An 18,679-nucleotide genomic window follows, 5' to 3' on the forward strand; every position below is an offset into this window, starting at 1 on the left:
CACCTGAAAGTGCTAATCCAGCTTGTGTATCTCACGGTCGCTTTTATAATTTATTCTCAAGTGCAGATCCAGCAAAAAGTATCTCGCGCTTTTTTTTTGTTTACGGGACAAGCGTCTATTCAATTTAATATTTTGCAAATTTCCGTGAAACAAAGCGGTTAGCGGCTTTTGTCATTGCTTCCGTTTTGTAACGAGGGTATAGCGTCTTCCTTATTGTTTTGTCAGTAACGTTACTGTAGCATGTTGATTACATTACACAATATATGAATTATATACCTATCTTCAACTACATATTCATAGGGAGTATTTTTTCCATGACGCCCAAGCGCTAAGCCTCGATAATTAGTAGAAAGCGGGCATGTGAACTTTCCGCTTGTATGCCTTTACATGTTCATGCGTTCTTAAGCGTCACTGACGGGGTCGAACGTGCACCATTAATACTGTCGCTTGAATAAGCAATGAAGGATGACGCAGTTTGTGTAGGGTGTAACCGTTTCGGCGGCCATTTAGAGCCTGTGCAGTCGTCTGTGCCGTCATAAAGACAAGACCAATCACGGAAATGTTGGCGATGGCCTCATGATTTCGCCGATGGCTTGTCGTCCTGTGCTGCTCGTTCGCTTACCTTTCCTTCCTTGCGCACTGTGCGCATAAGTCCCGTGTATGCGTGGACAGTACTAGAAATGAAGTAGCGCAGCTGTTTTCGATCAGTTTTCGATCAGCGAAAGGTCGAAAAGCTGCGTTTGGAATTGCGGCCCGTAGTGCTGATATGCGTGGCTGGCGTCACTCTCTCTCCCGAATATTCTCCTGCGCTTTCCAACCGAGGTAGCCCAAACGCTAGACAACTCCTTGGTGATCCTTGTGAAACCGTTATTGCGATGTGTGCACGCTTGCCAAGTCTTTCAGGTATCGTATAGAGTATTTTTCCTCTGACATCGTCGTTTTCTTTAGCGTTCTTTTCGTAAGGATGTTGCACAGCTCCACTGTATGTTTGTGAAACGGTTTCATTGTTCTCTTTTCGAGAAGCCGGCTGATTTAGGTTCATCAAGACAGAGAACAAATTGAAGCTCAGCTTGTGAAGATGCTTAGCCTGATTTTCCTGACCGTGGCGCTCTGCCACGTTTGGGAGAGAGTGCCATCATGGCGGGAGCGGCTCGCCTCCTTCGTGATTCCGAGTAAGCCATCGGTGCTCGTGATCCTCCCTGAGCGATCAGGGCCCTGCCGAAAGTGGATAGTGCGGGGAAAGGAGAAGGACGTTGCCTAAGTGGCCTTCATTAGGGGACAGGAAGCGGAGGCCTCCCATCCCCGACCCCGAGCTTATCCGTTGCCCTCGTTTCGGTATACCCATGCGATTTCTGAAGGCAGACCCCCCTCCCTCCACTACCGACCTCCTCCGCGCCCCCCGCCTTGTGTGTCGTGGCGGCTATCCCTTCTGTTTATCATGAGGGGTAGAGGAGCGGGTGTGGCGAAACGTGATAAGCCTCTCAGACTCGGAACTCCCATTGTCCAGAAGAAAATTGGGATGAATCGTCACGCACAAATCGAAAATAAAAACTTGCCGCAGCTCCCAATACCGAACAAGAAAAGAAAGCTCGCACTTGAATCGGAAGCTGATATATTGTTCGACAAAATAAGGAGAGAGAAAGCGAGAAAGAGAGAGAGATGGGAGGACGGTTAGAGTTTAGGGGACTTACTCGCCGATAAAGGTTTGTCGTCAAGCCAGTCACTTCAGCTTTCTAGGAGATTGTCTTGACACTCGTTCCCTACCCCCTGCATCGTCTATTTGTGCAAGTCGACTTTGATAGCCTGTAAAGTGACAGTGGCCGAGAAAAAACAAGCACGTGTATGCGAGGAAACCCATTTGTCCGTTGATCTGCGACTCGGTCCGTCGGTATATACTATATATTTTCTGTCTAATTTGTCCCCGGTTGTCTCAGCGCCTGTATTATTTTCTTGCTTGTTTACTTTGTTATCAAATCGCTGAGCAGTGAGCACGGCGCTCTTCATTTTTCCCTTCCGTCCGACCCACCTCTGCGCCCATGCTTTGACGGTTAGAGTTTACTGTGCTAACTCTCCTACACAAGTGTACATGAAGCCAAGCAAGGAAGGCATAGGGGATATTAAAAATGCTTGATATAAACTATCCAGTTAGAGATGACTGCTAAATTTGCGATACTGTTCACATTGTTCTCGTTTATCACATAGTGAGAGCTTCAGCTGCGGCTGCCTGAATACCTTAGGTAGAATGGTACAATACAAATGTTCATTGACCTGTTGCCTGTTTCTGAGGCCACGTGCTATACATATGGTGCCTGCGGCAAATGTAATGCTGCCCATCCGCCTCCATGGTACTGGGATACTTAAGTCTCGCAATGCTAAAACACGCACGTGCACATAAGTGGCCAAGGAAGTTGACGGAGGGACAGCCGTCGGCGTAGCTGAGTTTTTGGAGCAAGCTGCACACGTATAATGTGTAGGTTGTTGGGCGGCTCTCAAAGGCGGCAGAAGTTGTCTTTTGATGCAAATTCTTGGCATTGCCAGACAAGTTTTCTTTCCGGCTGTGCAGCTATCCGATCCTAATGTGGCTACCCGATTGTTGGCCGATCCTGAGGACCCGAGGGTATGTACCGCTGGGTATGTGCCCGTAGGGTCATTGGACAAGTGTCACTGGGTATGTGTCACTGGCTATCTGCCGCTCTTCAGTGAACCTTTTTGACGCCAAGTTTGGTCACTATGTATGTTTCAGTGGATATGCGCGGAATTCGCGGCAGCGCCGCCAGAAGGCGCAGCATTTCCACAGGGAGGTGCGAAAGAGGAGCACATTTGCAGTACACGCCTTATACCGGACACGCTACGGCTATTCGCATACACTGTAAGAAGTAGGCTGTTAGTTTTAACAGGAATTTACCCGTAATATTTGACTGCCAATGTGTTGCCGTAGAAATTACACGTTACCGTTTTCTTTTTTATTTTACAGCATGTGGTCATGTTCACCTAATATTACTGTTAAACTACAGGCCCTAAGTATACGTACTTTTTACAGCCAAATACCATAAAATGTATGTAGTGCTGTAAAATCAACGTTAACCTGTCATTTTTATTATCGTTATTGTGCAGTACAATTAACAGACACCGTTTAAAAATACGAAATTAGGTGTTTTTGTGCTCACCTGATACGCTTTTACAGCCTAAAATTCATTACTTGCAATATGTCACAGCTGCCTGGCTGCCATGCCTATAATGCAGTAGAGAATTCGGTACGAAGGAGATGGCCAGTGTGACAGCCTTCATTTATTGAAGAAAAATTATCGTAGCTTGCTGAATTTCCTCTTGGTGAAAGACAACAGTAGGGTAAAAATTGTGCAGTGCGCTTTCCCAACATGTCTAGTTGTGGGCGCTCCTGAAAAGAACAAAAATAACAATTGCCTCATCACCCCATGGCTAAGACATATTGTGGATAGATACATAAATAAACTAAAATGACTATCGCCAACAACAAAAAGTTTTCAAAGCAGTGGAACCTAGCCTAAGTAATCTTTGAACTTGGTACCACGAGAACCAAAGACAGTCGTGTGACAAATTATGCTTAGCTGGCAGCATGGACTTCCACTTGGTGTTGCTGGCTACACGATGCGACTATATATGCATTGCAAGTATTCATATGGTAAAAAGCGTTCATGGCAAATACATCTAGCACTCTTAGAGGCATCCAGCATGCCGTCCAGAAGTTAAATGGCACTTACCTACTCATCCGCTAGGTGGGGAGCTTTTCTAATGTTGCCCACGTATACACGATGACAATCTGTACAGTTTGATTAACTGCGAGTTTGTATAACCTCTTGTCCAAGCTTCGATACGCACCGTAACCACCACCGCGGCTGCCGCTTTCCCGCCAACCTGTGAGCGCGATCTTCTCCCTCTCCTTTTTTTATCACGCAAGCCCCGCATCGCCACGCTGCCGCGCCGCGACGAGATACGCATCCGCGTTCGTCACGTGGACAGGCGCCGGCAGATAGCGCGCGCCGCCGGGCGTTTGTTTAGGCGTGTGAGGCGTGCGACTGCGGAACTCTCTTCCTCCTCAGTGTTTTTTTCCCTTTTCCCGCAGCAGGGCTCGCGCGGCCCACATATAACGGTTTTTTAGGGGCTACAGGCGCAACGCTGTATATTTTACGTTGTGCTGCGCGTAAAAAACACAGTACTTGTTACAGTGTATTCGGATAGCCATCGTAGATATGTTCTGCCCCAAATTCACTTTTACTCCCTTGTAATAATATGTTGATTATTTCAAATTCAGACCTCATAATTTAAAGGTTCAATTAATTCTAGTCAATTTCCCATGTCCTTTGGAAGCGTCGTTGGCATATAGCTATAGAAATCTGTCGAGTGGAGGGAAAATGGAGGTTTATGTGGTGGAACTAGAGGAAAGAGAGTAGGTGGAAGGCGGAGAGATAAAAAAACAAAGAAAAGAAAATAAGAGATAAGAAAGTTTATAGGTGAGGAAAGAGCCGAGAACGGAGCCGATGGATCACTGCCCCGCTCCGCCGCTTATCGATTTCGGAAATGGGATAGCCTGCATCTCTTCCACGAACATATGTCCTAGGAGCTTTATTAGTTCACATCTCCGGAAGCAAACCGCCACCAGCACTATTGGAACGTCGATGACGACGACAACGACAATGCTGCTGCTGATGATGATGATGCTGATGATGACACATTTTAGTGTAAAAGATGACTGTCTAGCGCATCTACGTGTCCTTTCCTCCTAACCGCTGCGGCGCCTTTCCTCTCGCTTACCTCGGCTATCGCGTGATCCGCAGCCGAGCCGTGATCCTTGGCACGGGCACAACAATGAGACATTCGTCTCGTTTCTCCTTTCTACACCTTGTAACGGCGAGAGTTATGGGAGCTGCCTAACGCGCAGCCGCCGCGTCGGGGGATGTCTTTTTTTCTCTTCCGGCCCGATTGTTATCGTCGTCGGCTTTCCTTTGCCAACAGAGACGTCCTGCAATGCTGGGAGTACGCAGCGGAAGCTGCATGAAAGCACGCTGCAGCTCACTGGGCTAGGTTCCTTTTTTTTTCTTTTTAAGGGAGGAGGACCACGTATGGCTGAATGCCAGTGCTGCTGTGCGCCGGACATTTAGCTTCATCGAGGCCCTCTTTAAATGGCATTGCCAGCCACGGTCCCTGTCGCCGGATAACTTAAGAAAATCTCCGACGCTCGAGTCCCAATGATTCAGTCGGGATACACTCGAATTAACGTCCGAGTGAGAGCTATGGTAACACTGTATACGACAGCGCCGTGCCGAGCAACGCAACAAATATACTTACGCGTCGTGATTAATAACGCAATGGCCACATTTGCTCTACAAAGAGCCTTCCTGCTGCAGACGTATTGTGCAGGACGTCTGTTTGCGGGTACATATTGACAAACATGCCATTGTGCGATCTTGCGCTCATGGCGCGATCTGGTGAAGGTGCGGCAAACCATGTAAGAAAACGTACCTCAGCCACGCACGTGGCAACGGCAGCGCAAACTAACCTAACGGGTACCCGCCCGTTTCAAGCACTCAGCCACAAATCGGCGGAAAACGCGCGTCAGGTATTTTGAAAATATAAGTCGTTTACCCGACAGTGCATGTGTTTCTGTATTGAGCGGCCGTAGCCAAGCTATAAACTGGAAGTGGTGCCTCCACATAAGGTGCCAGCACGGCAGAAGCGCGGCGCAGATCTAAACGGGCCTCTGCAGAGAAAGAGCGCCATGCTTGCAAGATGGAAGAGCACGAACCATAGTGTCACGAACCATCGCATGCGCTGCGGGACGCCGTCGTGCACATTGTTACAGGGACTGGGTGTGCGCTTGGGAAAAGACGCTCGACGATTCCGTCGTCGAAGTCGCTCCGAACTGGTACGATTCAATTCGCCAGCTATTGCCGTGAATGTGCTGCGTGTGCCACGTGGTCCCGCAGTATATATATATATTACTCCACCTCGTGTTTGATATCTCACGCCCTCTCGCTCGCGTGATTGTCATATCGGAACGGACATATTCGAGAACACCTACGAGATTTCGTGCCGAGCTGGTGTGTACAGACACGGAATATTTAATATCCAACGTGTCTCGCGCCTGCCGAGGAGCCACAGAGTGGCTTAAGCCGTTCTCCTGCAAAGCACGGAGTCAGCGCTTCAATTAGCAGCTGCTATACGCCTGAAGAATGCTGAGGTCACTCGTGTTTCGCCCAGAGCGTTATTGCCAGCGCTTGAAAACCCATGTCCCGGAGTGACTAGAATGACGCCGCTACGTTCAACGAAATACAGTTTATCTTCTACGTAAGCTTGCGGAAACAGTTGAAGCATAAGTTCAGTGTAACTTTGTAAGCAGTGAAGGCATTCGTAGATTCTTTGTGTTCCTTCAATTGAAATGCATTCATACCGATAATCAATGGCAAGTACACAGACTTTCGTAGTTTTTTTATCCCGCTAACCGCATAGGCAACTGTTGGGGTCTAGTTTGTGAAAGGAATACCTACTCGCAAGCCGCACAGTAGCGAATGGCGGACAGTCCCAATTGCAGCAGATGTGGTGTCCAAGAAACGACGGAACATATCCTGTGTGACTACCCTACATACGAAGACGAGAGGAGTGCCCTTCGTACAGCTTTGGAGCACTTAGACGACCGTGCAACAAGATCTTGGGCCCGTGGCCTCGTGCGTCTGCTATATGTGCAAGGCCACAAAGGCACTTAATTGTGCGTTTCTTGAAATGCACCAGCCAGTGTGACCGCTTGTGACTGACTCAGTGGTGCACGCTTGTGAGCGTAACAGTGGAGACTGTGACCTTCTTTCTTCCTTCTCCTCTTTCAATCCCATTTCCCCCTTCCCCAGTGCAGGGTAGCCTACCGGGCTCAGCCTGGTTAACCTCCTGGCCTTTCCCTTATGTCTTCTCTCTCTCTCTCTCTCTCTGTCTCTTAGGGTCCAAAAATTACACGACGCCCGCGATATGAAAGTTCGCTGACACCGCAAGACGCGAAATTGTTTGTCCTCATTTTCCTTGTCGGTGCTTCTGCGGTCGGGTGGTTGGCAGCACGTCGCCCATCTATTCTCCGCGGAGCGGAGCACGACGTATGTAGGCAGATCTCTCCACCGTCGCGCCTTGCTCGTGTTCATTGTTGAGGAAGTACCATGGTCACGCGATACGTACGTCGTAAATCACGCTGCCTGACGCCTTTGTGCGTGGTCATTTTTATTTATTTATCTCTGCCGACAATTGGACTCTCGGGGGCTTTCTCCCTTTCGCTCCGGAACGAAGACGTGCTGGGTCCTCGTCGCATAGCGCTCGGGACGCCCGCGCTCTGTGTAGTCTCATCTAAAGTATATCCTTGACGTCGCCCTGGCAGGGAACCAGATGTTCGACTCGCTGTTCGCGGTGCGGGCTGGCTCCACGCCTGCCTTTCTGCGCATGTACCTTCCTCCCCTGTACGCAGGCGTATGCGACGGTTACAAATTCACCTCTGCATGACGTACGGTGCATGGCGCGTCTATCGGCCCCTGCTAGTCGTAGATGTCATTCGCTGTGACGGATATATTGTCATTAGCGGCGTTTAAGACCAGATGAAGACACCCGAAGTAACTGTTCGTGTTTATTTTCCCGTAGTGTTCGAGACCAATAAGCAGACGTTATGTCCCGCAGCCGGATCCGGAAGTTTCGTTTGTTGATGGCTCGATCTACAGAGGGCAATTCAGGGCTGTCTCTGTGGCTTTGAGCGAATCTAATGCACGCCACTTCTCGAACTGTGCTTATTCGCGCACGACGAACTCGGTGTGAACTTCAGCATTGCAGGTGGTGTCGTGTCGCTCGCGAGATGTTACGCGGGCCGCATTTTCGTTTGCTGGATTTCGAGAAACGTTGCACTCTGCCTTTTATAGTGCGTGTCGAACAGCGTACGCAGGAACGTATGCCCAATGTCAGTAAGAAAGGGCATCCATAAATTATTATTATTATTATTATTATTATTATTATTATTATTATTATTATTATTATTATTAGTAGTAGTAGTAGTAGTAGTAGTAGTATGTGCATTAGAAGCATGGAAAAATACTGACAGAAAGGAAAGTAAGCAAAGAAGCTGGTTGGCAACTGTCACTGGTAAGGGCACGACTGCTTTCTTGTTATTCAGGAAGAAAGGGATAGGAACAGAAATGGAAGATGAGGCCACAACAGAAGGAAGGGTGCCCACATCACAAAGACTGAAATAGTACAACGACAAAGAATGATACACGTGAGTAAGAACAGGAAGAAAAGAAACCACCGCACAACAAAAACAACATAAGCACACATCTCGAAAAAGAAAGAAAGAAAGAAAGAAAGAAAGAAAGAAAGAAAGAAAGAAAGAAAGAAAGAAAGAAAGAAAGAAAGAAAGGAGGCCCGCGGTCTCATCACTCGCTGCACTAACCGCGCAAGTGGGAAAACGAAGAAAAGCAGAACAAAAAAATCCATGTGGCAAGCCATCTCATTAGCTTTTGGGAAAAACAAAGAAACAAACAAGGAAGGAGGACGCGCACAGATTTCGCGTCGAAAAGCCCACAGTCACAATGCATATTTGTAGAGTCAAATGTCTATACGTGCGGTCTCGGGCGCCTTCGGTTTGGGGGCATCGATACTGTGTGCTTATCACGGCGGCGTAGCCGACACCAAATATATATATATATATATATATATATATATATATATATATATATATATATATATATAAACTGCGAAGCACCGATGCGTGCAGAACCTCGAAGCGTGGCTGCTGCGCAGATCCCGGAGCGAAACTTCAAGAATAGACGAGACCGGGGCAATCTCAGCGGGGAACAACGGCGGCGGCCTCGCTACCGGCGAAAACGTTTGCAGAAGCCGCACCGTCAGCTCCTGGGCGGCCTGGAAGCACCGTTTAGTCTGGCCTGCCAACCTTTGCTGGCAGGCGCGGGGCGCAGGAGTATCGTTACTCAAGGCGCCCGTAGCCTTTTCTTTCTCGGGGACCAAGGCGCTCGCGCGATCTCACTTTCGCGGCAAACAAACTCCCGCGATCGACTTGCGTCCGCTGACACGGGGGAGATGACAATCGGGTCGCTGGAACGGGGCGCAGCGCGCTGCTATTCAGCGTCGTAGTTAGGGGCAGTAAAGCCCATGCCGAATTAAAGAAAGAAGAAAAGAAAAAGAGAATCAGATTTATAAGAGGAAAAGGAGAGAGAAAGAGAAAAATAAAGCATAGAAAGTTGATTTCTCATACTTGTATAGATAACGTCGCACTAAGGCGCGAAACTGGAGATTCGTTGTTGTGCTGATTCTGCGTATCCGCCTCGTATTAGATCAACTCTGAGGAAGGTGTGCGTAATTTATGTTGATAAAGGCAGTGCATTACGCGGTAAAGGATGACGATAAACACAGGGGTAGCGCCTTTGCAGTGTACTGACCGTCGTACTGTGTTGCATTCTGCGGTTCGTTGTCAGGATCGCGTCGGCCTACCTTCCCAGTTATCAACTTTGCGCGTAATCATTAAAGCTTTCAAGTACATCAGAGTGAACAAAACATATGATATTACGCTTTTCTGCAAAAAAACAGTAATTGCCTATGTTTCTAAGCAGTCAGTCGCAGTTTATTTTTTTACCGGGACTGCGTCCGCCAGGGGAACAGGGATTGATAAAAACTTGTTTATTGCTGCTGCCGTATAGCTCTACTTCAATCTTTGTTCAGTTATTGGTACTCACTGTTGCCTACACTTACGAGTTCCTGCGTGAGTGCATGTGCGTTTTCGTGCCCATTCTTTTTTCGGTTTCTTTTTTTTTCATATCTTATCGCCTGTGGTATCATACCAAGCCTTTCGCTCGGCTAACATCTCTATAGTTATCATTACACCTTCTCTAGGTAGCTCGCGCTTATTTTTGAACACACCGGTTGAAGTATACTATGTATCCTTGTGATACATTCTTGGGATACTTAAGTCGTCTTCTGATAAGTAGGCTCCATACGGAGTACGAACAACATGGCGGCTAGTGTTCAAGAGGCCACTGTCCGATGCTAGCGGTCCGGCATAACGCAACACCAAGTTATTCAGCACTTAAGCTCAGAAGACCCAAAACACAAAATATCGGTGTTTGCCAACGATACTGTATATATAGTTTCCGCTACCTTTTCTGTTGCTTCGACGCGTGGTACATACCGCACTTCCCAACGCACTGCTGCGTGAGCGGCTGCCTGTAATCCTGATTAAGATTACGTTGAGAAGCATATATAGCCTCGTTCCGTGAAATATCGCGAAATGGCCCACCCAGAATTGTGGGTGTCAGTCTTGCTAATTTGAGACTGCGAAAGCAGTCTTGGTGACCTTAGCAAAATGTCTAAGCCGTACTAGCGAACAATCGACTGGCGATACGTATTGTTCGAAATAATACTGGAAACGAAATAGGTTTTGGACGATGATTGAACTACTTTCTAATCCTTCCTTATTTCCTATTTTAGCTGCCACTGCACAGTCCATGACTGGAAGCTTTCGTTAGTATTCGGATTTACTGAAAATGATTGAAGAAAGTTTCAACCTTGTTTTGCGGTTATTATATGTTGATCACCCACGAACACACGGAAACGGGGCAATGTGCACATCGCGCTCCCTCTACCGAAACGGGCAAGTCTCTCCTCTGCACTGCCTCGCACGGGCTTGCGCAGACGTTGCCGGGTTCTGCGCTCTGGTCCTGAAGCCCTGTCCAGGACTGTTTGTAGAGGCCACTGGAGCTGTGGGCCGTCGACGCCGGGGCCCGTGGGGAGCAGCGGGCACGCAACGGTCCTCTCCCTGTATTTGGTCGGGGTTCATCCACCCCGGTGTTGCCGAGACGCGGCAGGGTGGGCGGGCAAGCCCTTGTTGTTCCCGGAGCGAAAGACCGCGACGCGACTCGGGGTGCTGCTCGGGAGACGTCTAAAAATAAGATGGCGGCGGCTCGCTGGCTTCCTTGTGAGATATAAATGAAGAGGGCGAGGGAGTGCGCACTGCTGTGCGCGTTGCCCCAGCTTGCCCTCGCGGGTGGGGCAGCGGAGGAGGGAACAATGTTTACGAGAGGAACGCTCCTCGACGGGCGGTTACGAGTTGACTCCTTTTTAGGCCGAGCCCTACTGCTGGCCCATAGGTGGCGTCCTCCTTTCTCCGCTGTTTTGCCGTTCCGCTCGAAAAATAATGGCGGGGTTGAAGGGGAAAACGAAGGTTGTTACGGCTGCATCCAAAAGGGGGCCGTCACCATCTCGACGCTGTCTATATATCCGCGAAATGTTTGTTCATCCAGCGAGACGGGAGCTCCCAGCTGCTCTGATGGAAAGCGCTGAGGGGGATATTTATTGATGTTTTCCTGGCACCGTGACTTTCTTCGGGGAGAGAAGGATTGACAGCTGGTATCGACTGGTGCTTGGCTCTCTGAACCAGATACGCGTTTTCGCTGGGGGTAAACACGGAAGTTTGTCCCGCGTCCAGCTTGTGTTTGCGAACGCTTCGGCGTGCTTCGCTCAGTCAGGTCGAAATTAAAGATCGAGATTTATGGCGCCCTGGCAGCTCATAGACCAGATGGCTGGAAGAAACAGGAGATTTGTGGTTGCACTTGCTTGGTACGGTTAACGACGCGATGTGTAGCCTAAGCTTTGAAAGCTTGCATTCTTTTCTTTCTTTTTTTTTACGACAACGCAACATCTCGCCTTCATCTTACGTCAGCGACATCAGCAGGTGGCAGGTTTTTGCCATTCACTCATATTGTCTCTTTCACAAGCGACAGATACTAGGTCCAATACTCAGCACATATTTATATTCCCCTTTCCGTCCCCCAGAGTAAGGTAGCCAGCCAGACGCATTTCTGGTTAACATCCCTTCCTTCTTTCTTTATTTCCTCCTCCTCCTCCATTCGCTAAAATTGTTTGGTTCACAAGAGAGAGAGCCGACCATTAATTGATGTTGATGCTAAACCGTCAGCACAACACAGCCGTTGCGTTGGTGCATTGTCTAAGAGCTCTTCATCTGCTTCTTTCTCGGTTACCGGTACGCAACACTATGGTGGCGATATCATGAGGGACACTGCTTACGGGCACTCGCAATGTCTCATGTGATGATGAGATAGTCTTCTTCATCATCATCATCATCATCATCATCATCATCATCATAATCATCATCAGCCTGGTTAAGCCCACTGCAGGGCAAAGGCCTCTCGCATACTTCTCCAACTGCCCCGGTCATGTGCTAATTGTAGCCATGTTGTCCCTGGAAACTTCTTAATATCATCCGCCCACCTAACTTCCTGCCGCCCCCTGCTACGCTTCCCTTCCCTTGGAATCCAGGGCGTAACCCTTAATGGCCATCGGTTGTCTTCCCTCCTCATTACATGTCCTGCCTATGCCCATTTCTTTTTCTTAATTTCAACTAGAAACGGGCATGGGCAGGACTTCTATAGACTTACATTCGCCTTATATACACCTCCGTAGACTTGCGTACACCTCCGCTCGGAAATATTATAAGGGACATGCGGTACTTTTTATGTCACTCGTCTATTGTGCAAGTCTGTCAGTCATAAACAGGGCGCTCCAAAGGACTCGGAACGTAAGAGCACAGCTTTAACATTGTCTCTGTAATGACGCATCATCGTGCTTTCTTTTTTTATTTGACAGCCCGCACCGGTGGTGAGGCGGCGATTCTGCAATGATAATTGTAACGAAAAATACTTATTTTTTTCTTTCCCTTTGGTTCTACCTGCATTTTATTATACTCAGCCGCTCTAGGGCGTGTGCGTTGACTTGTCGCTTTGGCAAAAAACAAATAGTTTTTCTTCTTCGGGCGGACGCACTCGGGGCCAGCAATCTCACAACGTGTTCTACGTTTGCCCCGCTCGGCCCATCCTACCAAGCGCTCGGTATTCTTCTCGGGGGAAGGTCATCGCCGTTGCGCTGCTATCCGTTTCTCGCGGATCCTACATTGAAGCCAGCTGATGTCAGCGCGGCACTTGTAACATCTGGCTGGCCAGCTCGAGGGCCGAATTTACGATCGGGGTGGCGTCAGGTCGGTCGCTCCCCTCGGCCGGAGATTCGGTCGGAACTGTCGCCGGGGCAACGATCGCGACCGCGCGTGGTTCCGGCGTCGAGCGGCCGACCGAGCGCAACTGGGCGATTGCGACACCCGCCCCGATCTCCGCGCTTTTCGACCATCGCCTGCCTGCTCTGTGTCTTGCTCCGTATCTCGCAACCGTCTCACAGACGGGAGCGACTTTCTTCACAAAGATTTATGTTGGCCTGCTCTCTGGTCTCAGTCGCGTAGTATTGTTTTTGCGGCTTCTCTTGCCCTCGTCTTCAGGATCGGATTGTCTTTCCTCTCTCCTTTTGAGCGAGCGAGCGAGAAGCATGCCAACCTTTCATCCCCTGCCCCCTAAGCAAGAATCTCTTTGTGGAGAAGATGCATTCCAGATTGTACGGCTCGCAGTGTGGGGGTGCGCCGCTTTGGCGTTGCCGTTCGACGCCATTCCTCCTCATTTTGGCTGCAACACTGCCGACGCCACTGGAATGCTCGCGGTGGACATCTGCCGCGCCTCTGCTGCGGCGAGGTGGCTCGGCGAAAAGCGCACTTCCGCCAGCGGCGGTGTATCCAGCGCAGGGTGCCTTGTGTTGCGACGCTTGAACGTGGTGTTTGCGCAACTCGATCCTGTGGTGCGATCTGGATTTCGCGGTTTCCAGCATCGCAGTTTTCGAGTCTACCTGTTTTGCGCGGTAGCAGAACTATTGCTCGTTTAAGTAACTTTAGGAACTGTACACGTTATGTTTCCCTCGAAACGAGAATGCAAGCTTTGTTTGATGATGCAGCGAGTAGGAACTCACGTTCATTCTTTCCAGCAGCCCACGTTGGGTAGACAACGGTGGCGTTATCGGCAGCTACATGGAATTACAGTCGCATAGCTAAGTGACGGCCACATAAGCGCATTCTATTGTTCTATTTACCGAATCATCCGGCAAATAATTTGCGGGGAAAATAAATTGGCAGTTCTGTAAGTATGGATGTGCATGCTTTTGGCGTCGCAATTAAAATGGATTCATCCAGCCTATAACGAATTCGTAAGACTGCTTATCGACTTCTCTGTGCAGTGGAGTCTCTTGTGATACACCGAGTGTCACTTCATTTCTTTCGTCATCGCTACTGACGTTTCGGCCAGGTTCTGGCCGAAATATCAGTAGAGAGCCATGCTACAAGCGGCCTGCCGTACAATGAAAGTACTGTAAGTCACAGATTACAGTATGGAGACTCTGGTTCCAAAAATAAAATATAGATAGGAGAACTGTTGGCTCGTGAACACTGTAGCTAACGTCAAATGTCATCAGCGTGCTCTGAGATGTTAAAAGCTATCCTCTCAGCGGTACTTCTCGGCAATTTGACCTTGCCGTGCTTGAACAAAAACGAGTTGTCGTTCTAAGCCCCCCCCCCCCCCCCCTCCCCGCTAGAACGACAGCTCTCTTTTGTGGGTGCACAAAAAAGAAAAAAAAAGGGAAGACAAAGTGTTTGTGTGGTATGGTGGCCACTATATGAGGAACAAGTGGACAGCTCAGTGAATGACATGTCAGTGCGGCAGCCCTAGTGCACCTGCCATAAACGCAGCCAACCAAGTCCTCGTCCGATACGGCGCGCTGCCACGAGTCGATGTTAGCTGCGTTCCTTGCTTGTTCGTTCATCTGCGACTCGTTCATTGCTGTGGTTTTATAGCGTACCTTTCTCGTTTCTCATTATTTTTTCAATAGATGAATTTGTCCGTGTTTGCCTTTCTTTCCACAACAATGACAAATTCACGGCATAATTTAACAGCTTCTACACCCATCTATGGTTTTTTGCATTCGCCTCCTAAATTGACGGCTTCTAACGAGATATACTCTCTGCCGTTGCATGCACGCATCGCTCCGATTGCTGCGCACTGTCGTATTTCCTTATGGCACTGTTACCGCGCAGTCTTCCCGCCTCCTTCCCGGGCGGTTCCGCCTTGGCACTTACTTGGATCTCAGCACTCTGTCGATATCTGAGACGCAGGTAGTCGCTTCAGTTGTGCGTGTTTACATTCCTCCACTTATGCGCATTCTTTAATGACGTTACAACCCCGGTCTTCATCTCCATTTTGGCAGCTTCCGCTCCAAAACTCGGCGACTTCCTTAGCGGCGCGTATTCAGCCAGATTATTCGGACTGACCGCTCTGGCTTGAATTCATAGTAAACCTCTCTCGTAATGTTGACGAGTTCGCCCATTTGCATCTCACGTGAACAGCGCGTCCGTCAGCTCCAGTAGCAACTGTGCTCGCGCAGCGACACGGGCGACCTCGCTCGCCCGTACGCTGCAACTGTCGCCACTCGCCAGGTGTGCAATCCGCGACGACAGTACGCGGCTGGCATTCGGGTGAGTCAAGGCGCTCTGTCGGCGACGGGGCGATTGCATTGGGGCCCTGTCAGAATGTCTCCGCGCAGGTGCAGCGCTACCCGGCTCTCATCTACGTAGCAGTAAGCATGAAACCGGATGTTTAGACGCAGTGTTTTGCACGGCTTCGCGGTGTGCGTGGCTGCGCCTTGTGCCACCTGGCATGCAGATGAGCGTGTGTAACGGGCTGCGCTCTGTTACGGGATGCATTGTGTTCTTGAGCCCGTGACGCATGCTGACTCGCAACTGGGGATGTGACTACAGTGACGCGCTATATTGTTTCCTTGTATACAAATGAAATTTAAAAAATAAACAAATAAGGTCGGCATGCGATAACTGAGATGTAGAAAGATGATGCGGTTAAGTTAAATCCAGGAGAGTTGTATTTACTTATTGGTGCTACGATTTACATACCTCGACCTTACAGACTTATATTGCCCAACTCGGTTATAATGCAAATGGAGAACGCAGGACGTATTATCTTTCAGATTTAGGTTTATTTCGGTAGATTGTGTGAAATATAGACAAAGTTCACGTACAGTAGGAGGTCCCGTGGTTGAAGAATCCTATGCGGGACCTCCCGTGAGAGTAACAAAATAAAATAAAAAACAGTGTGCATTAGCTATAAAACCTTCGCAAATGTGAAAATGCCATCAGATAATAACTCGCAGTAACCGATCAATAAAGTGAGAAACTAGTATTAAATAAAAGAGATTTCAGTTTGATTTTTTAAACGTGTTATAGATGTTGCGCCTTCAACATTAGTGTCTAAGAAATTCGAAAATGTTATGGATGAAAAAAGTACAGTTTGTTTAACATAGTATTTATCTTCGGCAAAAGAAGAATTTACTGTGATAGGCATGAGTAAAGTTAAAAGAAAAGTATACCAATACTGTACAGATATAATTTGGGAAGCGGCAAAATGTTTAGTTGACAGAAAATAGAAGACGGTCACAGCCTGGATGAGAAGCTTAGGATTCGAACTCATTTTTTTCTTTCTTACAATTAGAAGCAACTAGTAGTTTACCTTGTAGGGGCTAGATAATTATAAACAAGAAAAATGTGCCAAGTAGGTTCGATAACAGCAGCAACAGCAGCGAACACCAAAGGTAATACGAAACGAAAAAAAAAGTCATATTTTAATGTGAAAAATAACGCCCGGGGATCACTTTTCATCTAGACGGATAATACGCGCTACAGAAGGAAACGTTTCATTGTTAACGACGCTCGAGAAGCTCGCTGTCCTATTTGCAAACATAATTCGTATGCACACGGCACCATAGATATCCGGTAGAAGGCACCGTTAGTAGTGCGCTATCATTATATTAGACTCTGGGCTACACGCAGACGCTTCCTTGAAACGTTGCTTGTGGCAGTGTGTGTTCAGAAGCTTTGTCATCGTTTGCTTCGACACATGCTCGATTTCTTTAAAAAGAAAGCTGAATGTGAAAGCTATAGGATGTCCGGAATCATCAAGCCTTCGAGAGCATGTATGTGACAAATGGCAGTGACAATGAACGTTCTACCCCATAGGATCGAACCGTCTGTACTCCACAGAAGTGTTCTTCGTTAACGTAGCGGGACTTTCCTTCGTACTTCTGAAATTTTGTTATATGGTGGTATGCATCAAGAGCATATCGATATACCTGGAACAGTTTACCTGTCTTGTCAGCTGTGATTAACCGCATCCGCCTTGCAGCAAAAACGGAAGGAAACGGCACCGGAAAGGCAACTTTCAGCAATAGATTCTTTCGGGTGAAATGCGCGTCAACGGAAACACCGGATGCGCTCTAGATAGTCGCCGCCGTGGAGAAGGGGGAAAAAAGAAAATTACTCAGCATACGTCGCTGCACAGTTTCGATTGAGCGCTGTTATTCGAAGTCTTTTTGACATATATATCGTCGCGTCGACACATTAATACGTGTAGTGGCATGCTTGGACTGTCATTCATGCCTTTACATTCGCGCTCTGTTTTTGAAACAGCTCAACGAACTATCGACTAACGCGCCTCTGGTATTCATTGAGTACTCGCCTGCCGCAGATTTCGTTTTAGCGGCGACTCTTATCTCACCCGACATCATTTTCTATCTCACGAACTGTGTCTGTCAAAGGAGAAGATAGCACTGTTTGTTATAACTTCATTGGGCTTTGTTCGCGAACACACTCGTAGCGGTTCGTAATACGTAGAACCTCTCTTCGCGCTGCGCCTTTGTGCTGCGCTGCTTTTGTGAGTTACCCCGGTTTCGAGCTTGTCTCGCGCTGTGCTCGCAGCTGTGTCTCCGTGCACCGCCAGTGCAGGTTCGACTTCGTGGAGCAGCTGTGCTGCGCGGCACTGGGTGACTGTCGGACACGAACGTGTACATTTTGTTCTGCTTTGAGTGCATTATTCAGGCAAGTAAGCGGGTGTTGTTATGACACATCGACGGTCCTGTCTTTCTTTACATTTCCTTGAATGAGACTTGAGTAAGCCACGAAAGCGTTGTTGAAATACCTCAAGTCGACAGGTCTTGGCAACCGTGTGTAGGCTCGATCCGAACCTTCAAATGTGCGCGAAACTGTGCACTCTCTTTCCTCTCTCTCTCCGTCCCCATACCCCGTCCCCCAGTTAAGGGTAGTAAACCAGACGTGCGTCTCGTTTACCTCCCTGCCTTTCCTTTCTTCTATTTCTCTCTCTCTCTCTCTATCTAATGAGGCTTCTGAAATGGGTGGGTCGTGCGAGCTAGGCCATACTGGTATGTCTGTTGATGTTGTTTCGTCGCTTTAGATGGCACGTACCCATAGCAGGGATTCTAAAGTCAGACGTTAAATATGGAAACTACGACAATTTCCACGCCACTCGCTCACGACATGCAAGGCCCTCTTCGTTAGTACGGTAGATAAGTCATGTTGTTGAGGTTTTCCGCCATTGCCTGCCGTGAATACCTTAAAGATCGCACGCCTTGCAAGTCCATTTATTCGGAGTAATAGTGATACTAGACCGGCTCTGTCACAGGCGGTCGTCGCATAGGTTGCATGGTTGCGTTGGGAGCGCGTTCTGCGGCGTGCGCGCACCGTTTCGGACGACGTCGACGGTTGAGAATGCCGAGATACTCGGACTTAGGGCGTGTGGAATCGCCAACGTGTATGAGGCATTGAGTGCGGTCAGCTTCTGCTGTTGACTGTAGGGTTAGATGTCTTAAAATACACAGCCATACCTGACGACATCGCGCTCGCGTGGAAAGTTGAGTGTCACGAAAT

General features: G+C 48.5%; 2 protein-coding genes across 5 annotated transcripts in view; both read left to right on the top strand.

Annotated features, from left to right (window-relative positions):
• LOC135903923 (RWD domain-containing protein 2A) overlaps positions 1 to 18,679 on the top strand; it is a 481,045-nt gene that overhangs the window by 166,040 nt on the left and 296,326 nt on the right. The window lies entirely within an intron of this gene.
• cv-c (crossveinless c) overlaps positions 1 to 18,679 on the top strand; it is a 448,361-nt gene that overhangs the window by 124,519 nt on the left and 305,163 nt on the right. Inside the window, exon 1 of one of the 4 annotated variants that reach the window (XM_065434290.1) lies at positions 15,401 to 15,525. The exons of the other annotated variants lie outside the window; for them this stretch is intronic. The gene's annotated coding sequence lies outside the window, so the exon portion shown is untranslated. Of the gene's footprint in view, positions 1 to 15,400; positions 15,526 to 18,679 lie in introns of those variants that run through there. 4 annotated transcript variants of the gene reach the window in all.

Source organism: Dermacentor albipictus, chromosome 3 (assembly GCF_038994185.2).
Source record: "Dermacentor albipictus isolate Rhodes 1998 colony chromosome 3, USDA_Dalb.pri_finalv2, whole genome shotgun sequence".
Taxonomy (NCBI): Eukaryota; Metazoa; Arthropoda; class Arachnida; order Ixodida; family Ixodidae; genus Dermacentor; species Dermacentor albipictus.